Below are 13106 nucleotides of genomic sequence, written 5' to 3' on the forward strand. Positions count from 1 at the left end.
GTGCTACTGTGGGTCTTTGTGGGTCTCTGTGAGTGTGTGTGTCTGTGACTATATGTCTGTCTGCAGTGGTGGAGGAAGTACTGAAGCTTAGTACTTAAGTAAAAGTACAAATATCCTGCAAAAAATATACTCAAGTGAAAGTGGAAGTACTGCATCAAGAATCTTACTTAAGTAAAAGTACTAAATTTTAAATTTACTTTTTTAAGTATTTAAGTAAAAGTACTCACGCAATGGGTTGTCTCAGTGCCGGGACCATTTTTTATTCTTTTTTTTTTTTTAATTACTTTATTGATCCCTCCTGGAGAAATTATTCTCTGCATTTTACCCACACCAACTGAACGAAACATACACACAAGCATTATGCACATGAGCAACATGCACTAGAGACGCTGGGGCAGGGGGCTGCCTAGTGAGGCGCCCGGGTGAATCGGTGCTTTGCTCAGGGGCACCACAGCCATGGTCGCAGAAGCAGGGGAGGCGCGTCTCCTTCACCATCACCGTATCCGTTTTTTTTTTGCGCTTGGTGGAGGGATCGAACCCACGACCCTCGGATCTCAGGCCGGTCCAAAGTCCAAAGCCGCACTCTTAACATACTGCGCTGCGTCCCCAAATTTTGATAAAGAATTTTGAGAAAATTATGTTCATCACATGTAACGAGTAACGGCATAAATTGTAGAAATGTAGTGGAGTAGAAAGTACAGATAACTGCTGCGAAATGTAATGGAGTAAAATACAAAGTATGCATTATTATTTTTACTTAAGTAAAGTACAGATACTTAAAAAAAAATACTTAAGTACAGTAACGAAGTACAAATACTTTGTTACATTCCACCACTGTCTGTCTGTGAGTGTCTGTGTGTCTGTGTGAGTGTGTGCATCTGTGTCAGTCTGAGTGAGTCTGTGCTAATAGTGTGCGGTGGGTCTGTGTGACTGTGTGTGTCTGTGACTATATGTGTGTTTGTGTGTCTCTGTATGTCTGTGTGAGTCTCTGTGTCTGTGTCAATAGTGTGCGGTGCGGAAGCACACTGAATCCGACTGAGCTGCATGTTTTGATGTATCATTTGTTGGTGTGCGTTCAACGGTGTGGGAGGAGTAGCGAACTGAAAATCGATGCGGAAGAAGAAGAAGAACCGGAAGAACAATAGTGTGCATGCACCACTAATGACATCATTATAATACATAGTACAAAAAATAGCCATTTTAAACATGGAAAATATTTAACAGAACAAGAATAATAATAAATAAAATATCAAATTAAATGTTACAAATAAATTAGGTTTGATGTCTTGATGATGAATACACACAGGTGTGTGAGTCCTTGTGTAAAGTGTCTATAGGCTGCTTAATGGTTCTTCCAGTTGTCATGCCCAATCTCCCTAATTGGGCCTATTACTGTAATGTCCTCCCAGTGCTGCCTGTGAATCTGTATTAAAAAATCTGTCTAAAAACTTCTTCAAGGCAGTATTGGGAGAAGTGTGGTAGCAGGGTGTAGTGTGGTTGGAGGCTCACACAATTGGGTGGCACAGCATTTCCTCTCCCGATCCATAGGCAACTCCCTACAGTTACTACAAGTACACCATGGTATCCCTGGCACCCCAGCAGAAGGTGGGGCACCATGTCTGCACCAATGCATCATCAGGGCATGAAAAAGTATCCCTGGCTGCCTCTAAGGCTGTTGGGTGGTGAGCTCCCTCTTCTCCTCCAGGCTCACCTCTTGAGTCTAAAGAAAAAACAAGTCTAAAGAAATAAAACACAGGAAAAGCACAGCTTAATAAACTGCATGATACTGATGACACTGTTCCTGTACAATGTTTATATAATGAGCAGGTTGTTGATGTTCCCCATGGAATCAGTTTTAGACCTGCCAATAAATTAGAAAAATACATTAATATTTCTTGGCTGTTAAAATGCTACCTGCGGCAGCTTTAATCTGGCATTACCAATATTTACATTCTGCTCCATACTGTAAAATTTCACTGCATGCTTTTGTGTGAATATGAAAATCAGTCACTTTCCCTCACTGCTTTGTCAGACATGCAACAGACTGACTAAGCTGCTGGTGGTCATTATACATGTTGAAAGACCGGACAGCCTCACAGCTCAATCCATCTGACTCCTGTCAATCACTCTTAAGTCCAACATCCAGTAAAAGAGGGCGATGTGAGCATCAGCCTGCACAGGCAGGATGAGACTGACGGATGGGAAGAGAAAGACAAGATTAAAGCAGAAATCCCTGTGTAGTTGTCCATGCTTTTTCTTCCTAGAGAGCTCAAACATGCGAAGAACAAATCCCTCATCGAGGAAAAGCTTATAGTTTGGAATAGCTGGGCCTCCGAGTTTTGCTGCTTTTTGTGAAGCAGTGCCCTCCAGCTCTCTGTGTTATAGTATTGACGTTAGATTGACAGAATGCAAGGATGCAGTTGCTGTGGATGAGAAGTAAGGGTGCATTTGGGTGGTCAAAAAAAATTCCCACCAGTGTTTGGCAAAGAAGTTCCATGATATCTCAGTTTAAAAGTTTTGACATCATTTCACCTCAACATAAAATGGACAACTGTCAAAAAAAAATGTGCTGGATTAAAGCCCCTGTGCGTAGGGTCTGAACATTTTAACTCCTAGTGACTCCTAGGGGAAGTGAGCAGTGTCCTTTTCTAGCGTCCTTTCTAGGGCCTTAGAAGACAAGAGGTCTTCACAAGCCCTCTCTGTTCTGAGTCCTGTTCAAAGTCCAGAAATTCTACTCAGTCTAATTGGATCAGGTAGGGTCTTGTTTTACTGCCATGGATCTCAGTTCTGTGTGTCAAGATGTGGATCTGAAATGACCACTTAGGTGGATCACTTGATTACTGATGATAACTAATGTTAACCCAGTATGTGAAGAATGCCACTTACAACCAAGTATGTTCAGAGCTTCACAGTCGGCTGAGTGTTTGACACCTTTAGTGGAATTTCTGATTTCCTTAATAATCTCACAGACAATCCATATAGTGCCTTGCTCAAAATTATTGACTCTGTTGCACTCAAACGGACTTGTAGAAGTCTACTAGAGTACTAGAACTAGAGTGCAAGTGGCATATGATAAAACAAGATTTTTCAACTTGCCTGGTTCAAAAGTTGTAAGAGGTTTAAACATGCACTTTCAGATGCAAGGACAGCATGTGTCTCTCACTTGATTAGCATTTTAAAAATAACCCATGGTTTCTTTTTGATACCGTTGTTACACTTACACAGAATGCCTGAGCCAATAGCTTTTCATTCAGTGCTGATGATTTTCTGAACATCCTCACAAATAAGATTCACTCAATTAGAGATAAAATCAATGGTCCACACTCCTCAGAATAATCTATAAACTCTCCAATTCTTTGATGGACACAGGCACTGTGACTGGGACCAAATGTACCCTTCCACAGTTAGAAATAATTTCCCCTGAGACTTTTACCAGCCTCGTAACTGCTTCTAAACCAACAACCTGTATATTAGACCCTATACCGTCTAATCTTAAGGAGCTGTTTCCAGTTTTAAATAGTCCTATTCTTGATATCTGTGCCCTCAGCTTTGCAAACTGCCATTATTAAACCGCTGCTCAAAAAAACTAATATTGATCTGCAAATTCTGAACAATTATAGACCAATTTCCAGTCTTCCTTTTTACTTACTTGAGAGGTCTATCACTGATCACCTTACCGCCTACTTATCAAATAATCCGTTTGATAAATTTCAATCTGGCTTTTAGTCCTGTCATTTTCCTGGAACTGCCTGGACCAGAGTAGTGTGCTAATTACTGATTCTAATTCTAACTGATTGATTCTAACTTCAACATCATTTCTGACCTAATCCTTCTGAAATAATGGACCACAGCACTTTTATGCCACTTGTAGAAGTTTATTGGTTTCCAGGGGGTGGTGCTTTCATGGTTTCATTCATATTTATCAAACAGAACTCAAAGTGTATACTTTTATTCTATGTATTGACAGTATATGATTCCCCTTGGTGACATTATTTGCAAACACAGCATTCGTTTTCATTGCTATGCTGATGATACACATATGTACCTGTAAAGCCAAATGACCTTTACCAACACCTTTGTTGAATGAGTATGTACTTTCTGTTGTTGAATGCTGATATAGTTATTAGCCAAATGTGGGCATATAATTTGAGAAACTGAGTGTTGATGCTGATGGTTGCATTATTCCTGAAAGCTTGACCATCAAAAATCTTGGAGTGATTTTTGATTCTCATTTCAAATTCCAGTCTCATATCAAGGCTATCACCAAGAATTTTTTTTTCATTTTACTAATACTGCTAAAATATGACTTATTCCATCATTGTGTAATGCTGAAACTGTAAGTTATGCATTTGTATCTTCCAGACTTCAGAGTGCAACTAGAATCTTGACAAAAACTTCTCCATTGTTAAGTATGTTAAATAAACATATTCAGTTGAAATCTTGAGAACGTGATTGAAAACCTAGCTTTATTCACTTCATTACAGCCCAGATACAGTGTGACTGTATCTCATTATACAAGGGGAACATATGACAGCTTCAAGGCACAGCACCTGCCAACTGTCAAGAAAGCTGTCGCAGATCAATCGGTAACAGACGACTACAAGATGATCATCTACACCTGTATTACGTTGCTCTACATTGACATTGGGTCATGCCAGTTAGACACTGGAATGACAGCTGATATCAGCAGAGAAAGGAACTGACACAAAATAGTTGTAAAGTTGAATGTAACAGTACGGTTATGTTACATTTCCTTCGAATGAAATTGCCCCACACTGGACCCAAAAAAGTACAAGATATCACAGCTTGATCCTGGTAATGAATAATAATTGATTAGAGTGAGCTGGAGATTCTGGAGAGTCAGCTGGAGATTGCACCCAAACAGAAAACCATGTCAGTGGTTGAGCATGCACAATACCACAGTCCTGGAAATGGCTCTGGAATGCAGCCATAAATAATGTTATTAATTCCAATTGTGCTTTTCCTACTTTGATACAGATGTCTATTGTGAAAAGAGTTTGTTCATCCCTCATACAGGTTTCAGTAGCAGTGAAATGTATGATAATCCCTAAGGAAAAAGCACACCCTAGAAAGAAAGCAAAAACATTAAGGGAAACACACTACAAATACAAAAACACATACAAGCACGAACAACATCAAATATTCATAGGACATAAATGTAAAGCAACCATATCTTAACAGAAGCAAAATCTGGTTGAAGTAAAAAGGATAAACACTCAGTTAGCTGGCTCAGTTGGAAGCAGGAAAGGAAAAAAAGATCTAAACTGAGTGACCATGAATGTAGTCAGTTTCTTTATGGTAATGTGTTAATGATACAATCTGAATATCCTCTTGTAGTACTGTTATCAGTTTTTTACTAATAACAAGACTAATTAATTGGTATTAACGTGGTATTGGCAACAAACATTCTGTATTGGTTCAGCTGTAGTCTGGACAATCCACACACCTCACTGTGAACAATTTGTGCCAAAAATATTTTCTAGGTAGGTTATTTCATTAGGAGACAGCTCCTTCACTGCAGAAATCTTGGCGTGTTATAGTGTAAAGCACAGGTGTAATTTATAACATAAATAATGAGTGCATTCCATTTAAGTGTTCGCTCATTCCAGGGTCCTGCTGTTGTTCATGCTGGCTTACTGGAGCCGTGCCATCGTTAAGGAAATTAGCTAAAACCTGTACCTCTGCTATCACATGTCAAAATGTCTGCCGTGACAAAGGCCTTGCACTGCATGATTTAACTGTGTGCAAGGTGAAGTACGTGTTTTCAACTACATAGCGCATACTGTTCCTGTCAGTCAGTGAGTCTTTGACTCTTTTGTCAGTGGATGTGTTTATGTTCAGTTTGTCTTCAGTTCAAGCCAAACACTACAGCATCAAACAACGTCAGTCATCCTTCAACAATTTCCGTTAGTTGTACTGTTTTCTCAGCCATCACAATGGCGCTGACATATGTACAAAATGGATAATACAGCCTGGCTTCACCTGCTGAAATTCTTCCAGCAGCCTTGAGTTTTGACATTTAAACAAGGGGGAAAAAGTAGACAGGAAGCTGTTATTGTGTGAGTATCCTTCCCATGAAGCAGACAAACTTTAACTTATTGCCTTTATTATAAATCAGTGGTGAGAGACCGCAGGCACAGTCTGACATTTTGATGGAGACGTCCTGCGCTTGATAACATGCAAATTCAAATGATGCTGCTAAGGCTACAGCACAGCTCATACATGACTTTCTCTCTCTCTCTCTCTCTCTCTCTCTCTCTCTCTCTCTCTCTCTCTCCCTCTGTTCCTTCTCTCCACAGCTCTCTTAAGGGCAATGATGCGTGATGCTATCTATTACACGGCTCTGTGTGTATTTGCATTCCTGGTCTGTAGCCAGCGTTTTTAATAACGTCACAACAGATGATGTTCTGCTGCCTGTTTGGAGGTGGGGGCACACATGAAAATATGGAGCGCTGTCACCAAAAAGGGACAGAAGATGGAGAAGAGGGGGGTCAACTGAATTTCAATGATGTCTTTATTCATTTGGTGGGGGATGGAGGTCTGTACTCATCTGGTGGAGAGGAGGTAGTGTGGCTCACAACCTGTTTGTGATCAGCAGCTGAAAGTTGCTTGATGGCCTGCTGGATCAGCATCTACTATGGACTCTATTCTGTATACACCACATCTACAGCACATCTTTACATCGGAGACAAGCAATTCCTCTTCAGTTTCTCTTCCTGAGGACTCTTCCATTGTTTTTTTGTGTTTAGGGTTTTTCTTTTCTCTGAATGTGTCTGAAAATCTTTCATGTTTTTCCTCAGCTCCTTTTGGACTTCTACTGTCTCTTGCTACATTCATAAATTTGTCAATACCACTCTTATTAATGAATCTAAGATGGCACTATTTAACAAATCATCAGTTATAACCAACTGTCTGTACAGAGCTTTTTAGCGTATTTCACGACACTGTTTTAGTTTTTACTGCTTGCAACTTTACTGTACTGGTTCAGTCTCACAGCTCTCACCAGTCTTATTTCCAGCAGCAGCAGAAAGCTGTTATCAGTGGATATGTAAAAAGGCAATTGTTTGCTAACATGGTAGCCACAAGAACTTCAAAAGGCTGTTGTGTTACAGCTTGCTCCACTGCCCCCATGTGGCCAAGAAAAAAAATCAGAGAATGTAGCATTAGTTACATTAGTTACATTATACATTATGTTTTGTCATTCTTTCTTTCATTAATTTTGTCAGAGGCAAATGTTTTATTTTAATGCATCAACATGATAGTTATACTACTGTAGTATAAATGGAGAACCAATGCAAATTTTCTTAATAAGGGTCTTAGTTGTTCCAAAAACCTACACATATTCTCTTCTACTTATTTTGCTGAGGTTGTGTGCACACCCAGTTTGTGGTGTCCTTAGAACATATGACCTTAGAACAGCTGGATAAACTGATGGCTTGTTTACAACTTGCCTGACCGTCACACTGCTCGTCTTTTCTGATCAGTTCAAATTGCCACCATGTTGCCAGATCTATTTCAGTAATTACTTTAGTCTGTGCAATGTCATTAGAGCTGACAGAAATGGTGGCCAAAACTACCTTAGGACACAACTTGTATTTAACTGGAATTATCCTGTAAATGTCAAGATGCTGCAAGTTCATAAATTGGAGTAGACATTATTATTATTTCCAGTTGATTTCTCATTGAAATGTCATGTGCCTTGAACCCAGTACACCTGTAAAAGTACTGTACCTGAGTCACACTCAAGGCAGAGGCTTTGAAATACATTCAAGGATTCCCATTCAAACACACACACACACACACACACACAAACACATTCCAAAGCCGTGGTTACACAGTTCTGTTGAGGAATAAAAGCCACAGTAATCATTGAGCTAGATTAGCATAACGAAACAAAGCAATGGGCCACGCTTTGGCTGCTAGTCAATGCAAAACCATCACCTCTGATAATTACAACAGGCAGGAGACTTCCAAAGAGGTTTTCAGGGTGTGTGTTTGTGTACGTGCGTCTGTGTGGATGCCCTTCACACAGGGGCATAAATGAAATGTGAAATAACAAAGTGTTATCATTGTCTGAAATTGTGATGAGTTTGTTTGATGGTCACAGCCTGACTAAATATCACAGGGAGGAAGGAGGTCTAGCTGGTGGAGGACAGTTTGACTGTTTAAATTATTTAACAACTGCATGAATGCATAAATACACATACATGTACATATTTGCTTATTCGTAAACAAAAATAAATCGTACAAATTGCATAGGCTGGCTTCAGAAGCCCATTATATTACAAATGCGTCAAACATTTTGGGTGATTTGGTTTGCCAGAAACACGCCAAGAAATAGACCCAGTCTGTGCTGTTTTGATTTCTTCTTCTTCTTCTTTTATTTTCTGGCAGACTTGACACAGGAAGTGCATTGCTGCCTCCCACTGGTTGAAAACAACAACACATTTGGTCTTTGCAAACAGACTTGATGTTCGTGTTTATTTGCACATAGAGCAGGGAAGTGAGATCCACTCACAAGTGGTCACTTGAGATGCATGTGGAGGTGCATTCTAATGTCAGGTGTGAACTGACGTGCTTAGAGCTGTCCACTTGCGATCAGATCACCTGAGACGCATGTTAATGCCAGGTCCTGAACAGGGCCTCTGTTTCCAGGGATTGTTGGTTGGGCAAATGTACAACTATTGTCTAAGAAGAGACAGGGCATTTCAAGGCTGTATTAGGACCTTTGCGGCCCCAGGGGACCCAGCCTGTCTGTGTGGCAATTATTCTGTGGTAAATTCATAACAAATGTGTTAGGTGATATGCACCACTAAAACACATTTAAAAACTTAAATGGTGTGATGGTTCTTGCATTTTCAGCCAATATTGGAGCCCTGATCTAATTTTGATATCTTTATTAACTCAGTTGATATTATACTCTTATGGTGCATATCTTTAAACAAAATTGTGTTTAATCAAATTATTACAAGTCTATAAATTACAGCAAACAGGGGACAGGGTAGTGTCCCAGTATATAAATACTCTTTTGTGTTTGAGAGTCTAGGCAAAATGGGCCAGGGGGAACATATGTGGATGTTAGGGGGTGGGTGCAGGGCTCATTCGGGCCCACAATATATATATATATTTTTTTGTCATCGGTTCTCTAGCTGGTTAATCTTGTCTTGACTGTGGATGATGTCAGTGATGATGTCCAAAGTTTTCTTTTTTTTTACACCCTATTCTGAAAGTTCATTTTCCACAATAAAATCCATTTAAGCTGAAAAGGACATTCAGAATTTTAATCAATAATAGCAAGCTATGTGTTCTCGCCCCAGAGTGATGCAGGTTTTATGTCATCTAGCTTCCTGAGTTGGCAAGGGTTAGATTAGAGGTGAGGGGGGATGCAGTACAACTCCCTCTATCAGTGTAATTGGTCTGGGTACAGGAAGCTATTTTCAGTCCAGGAGTAAAAAAAAAAAATCAGGTTGGTATCTTTTGTTGGTAGACCAAACCCACTATGGCCCCTCCATCCAGCTGAGGACCTCTTTGAAGCCTCCTGCCAGGGAGAATTACTTTGTCACATCCTTGGGATGATGCTTTGATCAAAGATCCATAGAGTCAAAATGTCGATGTCTATCACAGGTATGTGTGTTCTACTGCGCAAGTTTGTGTTACGTCACAGGCATATTTGTGTTTGTGTACTTGTATATTTTTCCTTTTGCAGCAGTGCAACTGAAACCTTTTTTTTAATCACAAAATTATAAGGGTAATGATATAACAAAATGAATGAAAGGTAGACTGAGTTAAATAATGGTTCAATGTTCCAACCTGGCTTATACAGTTACACTTGCTCAGCCAGTATTAACTTCTCAAGACACTGCATCACCATGTATCTCAGGACAAGTGACAAGTAAAGTCAAAACAGAAATGTCAAAGATATGCTTGAGGTCATTTAGATACAGTGATACTGTTACAGTATGTATTTTGTCCACCAGAGTGCACCAACAAGTTTGTTTTTCAAGTAACTCTATACTCACTACATGTAATGGTCACAATTACTTTCAAAAAAAAAAAAAAAAAAAAAAAGCAAATGTCAGCTAGTGTGTCATTATGGGATTTTTTTTGTTGACGCTTTAATATAAAAATTACAAAAGACTTAACTACATAAAGTCAGTTAAACATAAATAAAATATGTGCTGTTTATTTTAAACTCTATGGCTTTGCGAGATAGGAAATATTGAAAGAGAGAGTCAATGGGGATCTGGGCCTCGAAAAGCTTCAGAGTCTTTTAATATTCATTTATTTGAGAATGGGTGCCGCCTTATGAACAAAAAATGTCTGGATCAAAAGATCCACCCCTCGACTGCATCTACAGGGGAATATTAAAGTGTGATACAGCTGAACTTCACTCTGTCAAGTCGTCACTTTGAGATATTCATATTGGCACATTGCTTGCTGCTTAAATTCCGATTCTAACCACCTCCACCACCAGCACCACCACCGCTGCCATCATCCCATCGATGTCCCTCCTCAGAAATTATCCCTGTCGGCTGAGGACATGTGGCTGAGCCAGTTAGGCTAAATCCAAATCAATTCCTCTCCGATGGCCATAGAAAAGTACCAAATCGAGTTTATGCTTGGCTAATACAATCAGCCTGTGGGTGGGGAGAGGATGACTGTGCCATCATGTCTTCCCTAATTTCATTTCTCCAGGCAGGGAGGCAGACAGGCAGGCCTGCACGGTGGGGTTGGTTGCTGGAGGGATGCCCACTGCCACCAGGCATGGAAGGATGAGCTCAATGCCAAATACCATGCCTGTCAAAGGTTTCACAGGAGAAAACACCAGGCCATAACCATAGCTGGAGGGACAAGGGGAGGTAGAAATGAGGTAAACTGGATTATGAAGCAATACATTATTGCTCAAAGAAACTGAACCCTTCTCTAAGCCAAGAAACCTCAACTTTTGGATCACAGGGTTCAGCTAGGGTTTTCTCTTTGGATGATAAAAACTGAAAGGTACTATGTGTAAAATAATAATAATAGTAAAGTTGATTACAATTTGAATCTTGGTTTTGTCTTTGTTCTGGTCATTTATGGCGACATTTTACTTACCAAAGTAATTGCACAAATTTGGAAAGACAGCAGCATCACTAAAATTCAGACTGGGCAAGAATCTCAGCTTATAAACAAGCCAAAAGTGTATCCACATCATCTAAACCACTTTATTTGGAGATAAAAGTGAACATGAGTGCATCAGAATGTAATAATCCCTCATTGCAAATGAAGACTGTAGTTGCGCACAAGAACAATTTGGTTAAAAATTCTACCCTTTGCCTTTATTTTCTCTTCTAAATGAGTTTAACTGGGTGGTTGTCAGTCCATCTGAATTGCATTCAGGTCATGTTATTGTACACTGTTGTACACAGAATATCAGTGTAACCAAATGCTAGTCCATGTCACCAAAGAACTGGAGGAAAAGCCTTGTAGCCACTAATACCCCAATGTGGCCCAAAAGCCATCAATTAATACTCATGGAGCCTTGGCACTCTTTCATGGAGCCATGGAGCCAATAAGGTCTCTCTCTGTTTCTCTCTCTACAGGAACATTTTACCTTTTAGCATGTGGATGCCAGTGTAAAGCAGATGTCAGTAAAGTGGTCCCTTGGTAGGTGAGGCTGATCAACACTAATGGAAGTGGTTACCTCACCAGGAAAATGGACCACTCAGTGAAGGTGCTGGCATGGGCCATTTGTGCAGAGGGAGAGCAAGTGGATTGACTTGAATAAGGGGAGCATTGAATATTTACTCCCTTGGCCTGACCCTGTGATGCACTAGGCAGAAACAGCACCCTGAAATTCTCACAGAAGTAGAGGTGTTATCTGTGTTTTCTGTAAGGTGTACACTCAATTTAAAGACGTCTCCATTGCGATTTGATTTTTTATTCTTTTTTACTTACCTTGGATATTAAATGCAGCAGCTTTTACATGCATAAATCACAGTTTAACATATTGGTAAAAGAGCTACCTCTAATGTTGATTTACACATTCAGTTTCAAATAGCACTTCCGACACTGAGACAGTATCTGGGGAATGATCCATTTACCAATTACCCAAACCCATTATCCATTCTTCCTGGAGAGTTGTTGGTAGCTTGAGCTGTGGATATTTGAGCCTGCTTCCACTATGGCTTGCATATTACCTAGTAATCTTTATACTCTTTACCCTCCAAGTGGGCTCTCTGGGCTTGTCCACTCATCTTTGCAGATTTATACACTGGAAGGGAATGTGCTCACCCATCACTTCTTTTGTTCCATCAACTACTATGACAAATGTGAGAACTGAGAATGGTTTTGTTGGACTCAGCTTGGTTCCCCCAGATGTGTGGACACTGTACCGAAGGTTCTATATGGAACAGGGGAACATGCTTTTACCTGGACAATTTCAGTCTCATGGCCTGATTCACGTTGTCCATGTTGAAAATTGAACAAAAATATCTTGTGATTTTAGATGCCCAAACAAACAACAAAACTTATACTGTGCTTTAGCTGCTATAATATGGATAATTTAGGAAAAGCCAGTATGACCAAAACATCATTAAACTACATGCAAAACTCCCATGACATCACATTGTTTTACAAGATTTTGAAAACCTTCCTTTGAGATTCTGCTCAATGTTGACACGATTGCATCATATCATGTCTGTAGATTTGTCAGCTGCACATTTAAGCTGTGAATCTCCTATTCATCCAAATCCAGAAGGTGTCAATCGATTCAGATCGTGTGACTTGGGAGGTCTCTGAAGTTCACTGAACTCAATGTCATGTTCATGAAACCAGTTTGAGCCAACTTTTCTTTTGTCAAATGGAGCATTATCATTCTAGAAGTAGCATTTGAAGGTAAATTGTGGCCATAAAGGGATGAACATGGTCAGCAACAATACTCTGATAGGATGTGGCATTCAAATGATGATTGTTTGGTATTAAAAGCGCCAAAATGTGCCAAGAAAACATTCTCCATAATATTACACCACCACCATCAGACTGTTGTCACAAAGCAGGTTGGGTCTATGGATTCATGCAGTTGATGCTAAATGCTGACCCTACAA

Source organism: Toxotes jaculatrix, chromosome 20, assembly GCF_017976425.1.
Source record: "Toxotes jaculatrix isolate fToxJac2 chromosome 20, fToxJac2.pri, whole genome shotgun sequence".
Classification (NCBI taxonomy): domain Eukaryota; kingdom Metazoa; phylum Chordata; class Actinopteri; family Toxotidae; genus Toxotes; species Toxotes jaculatrix.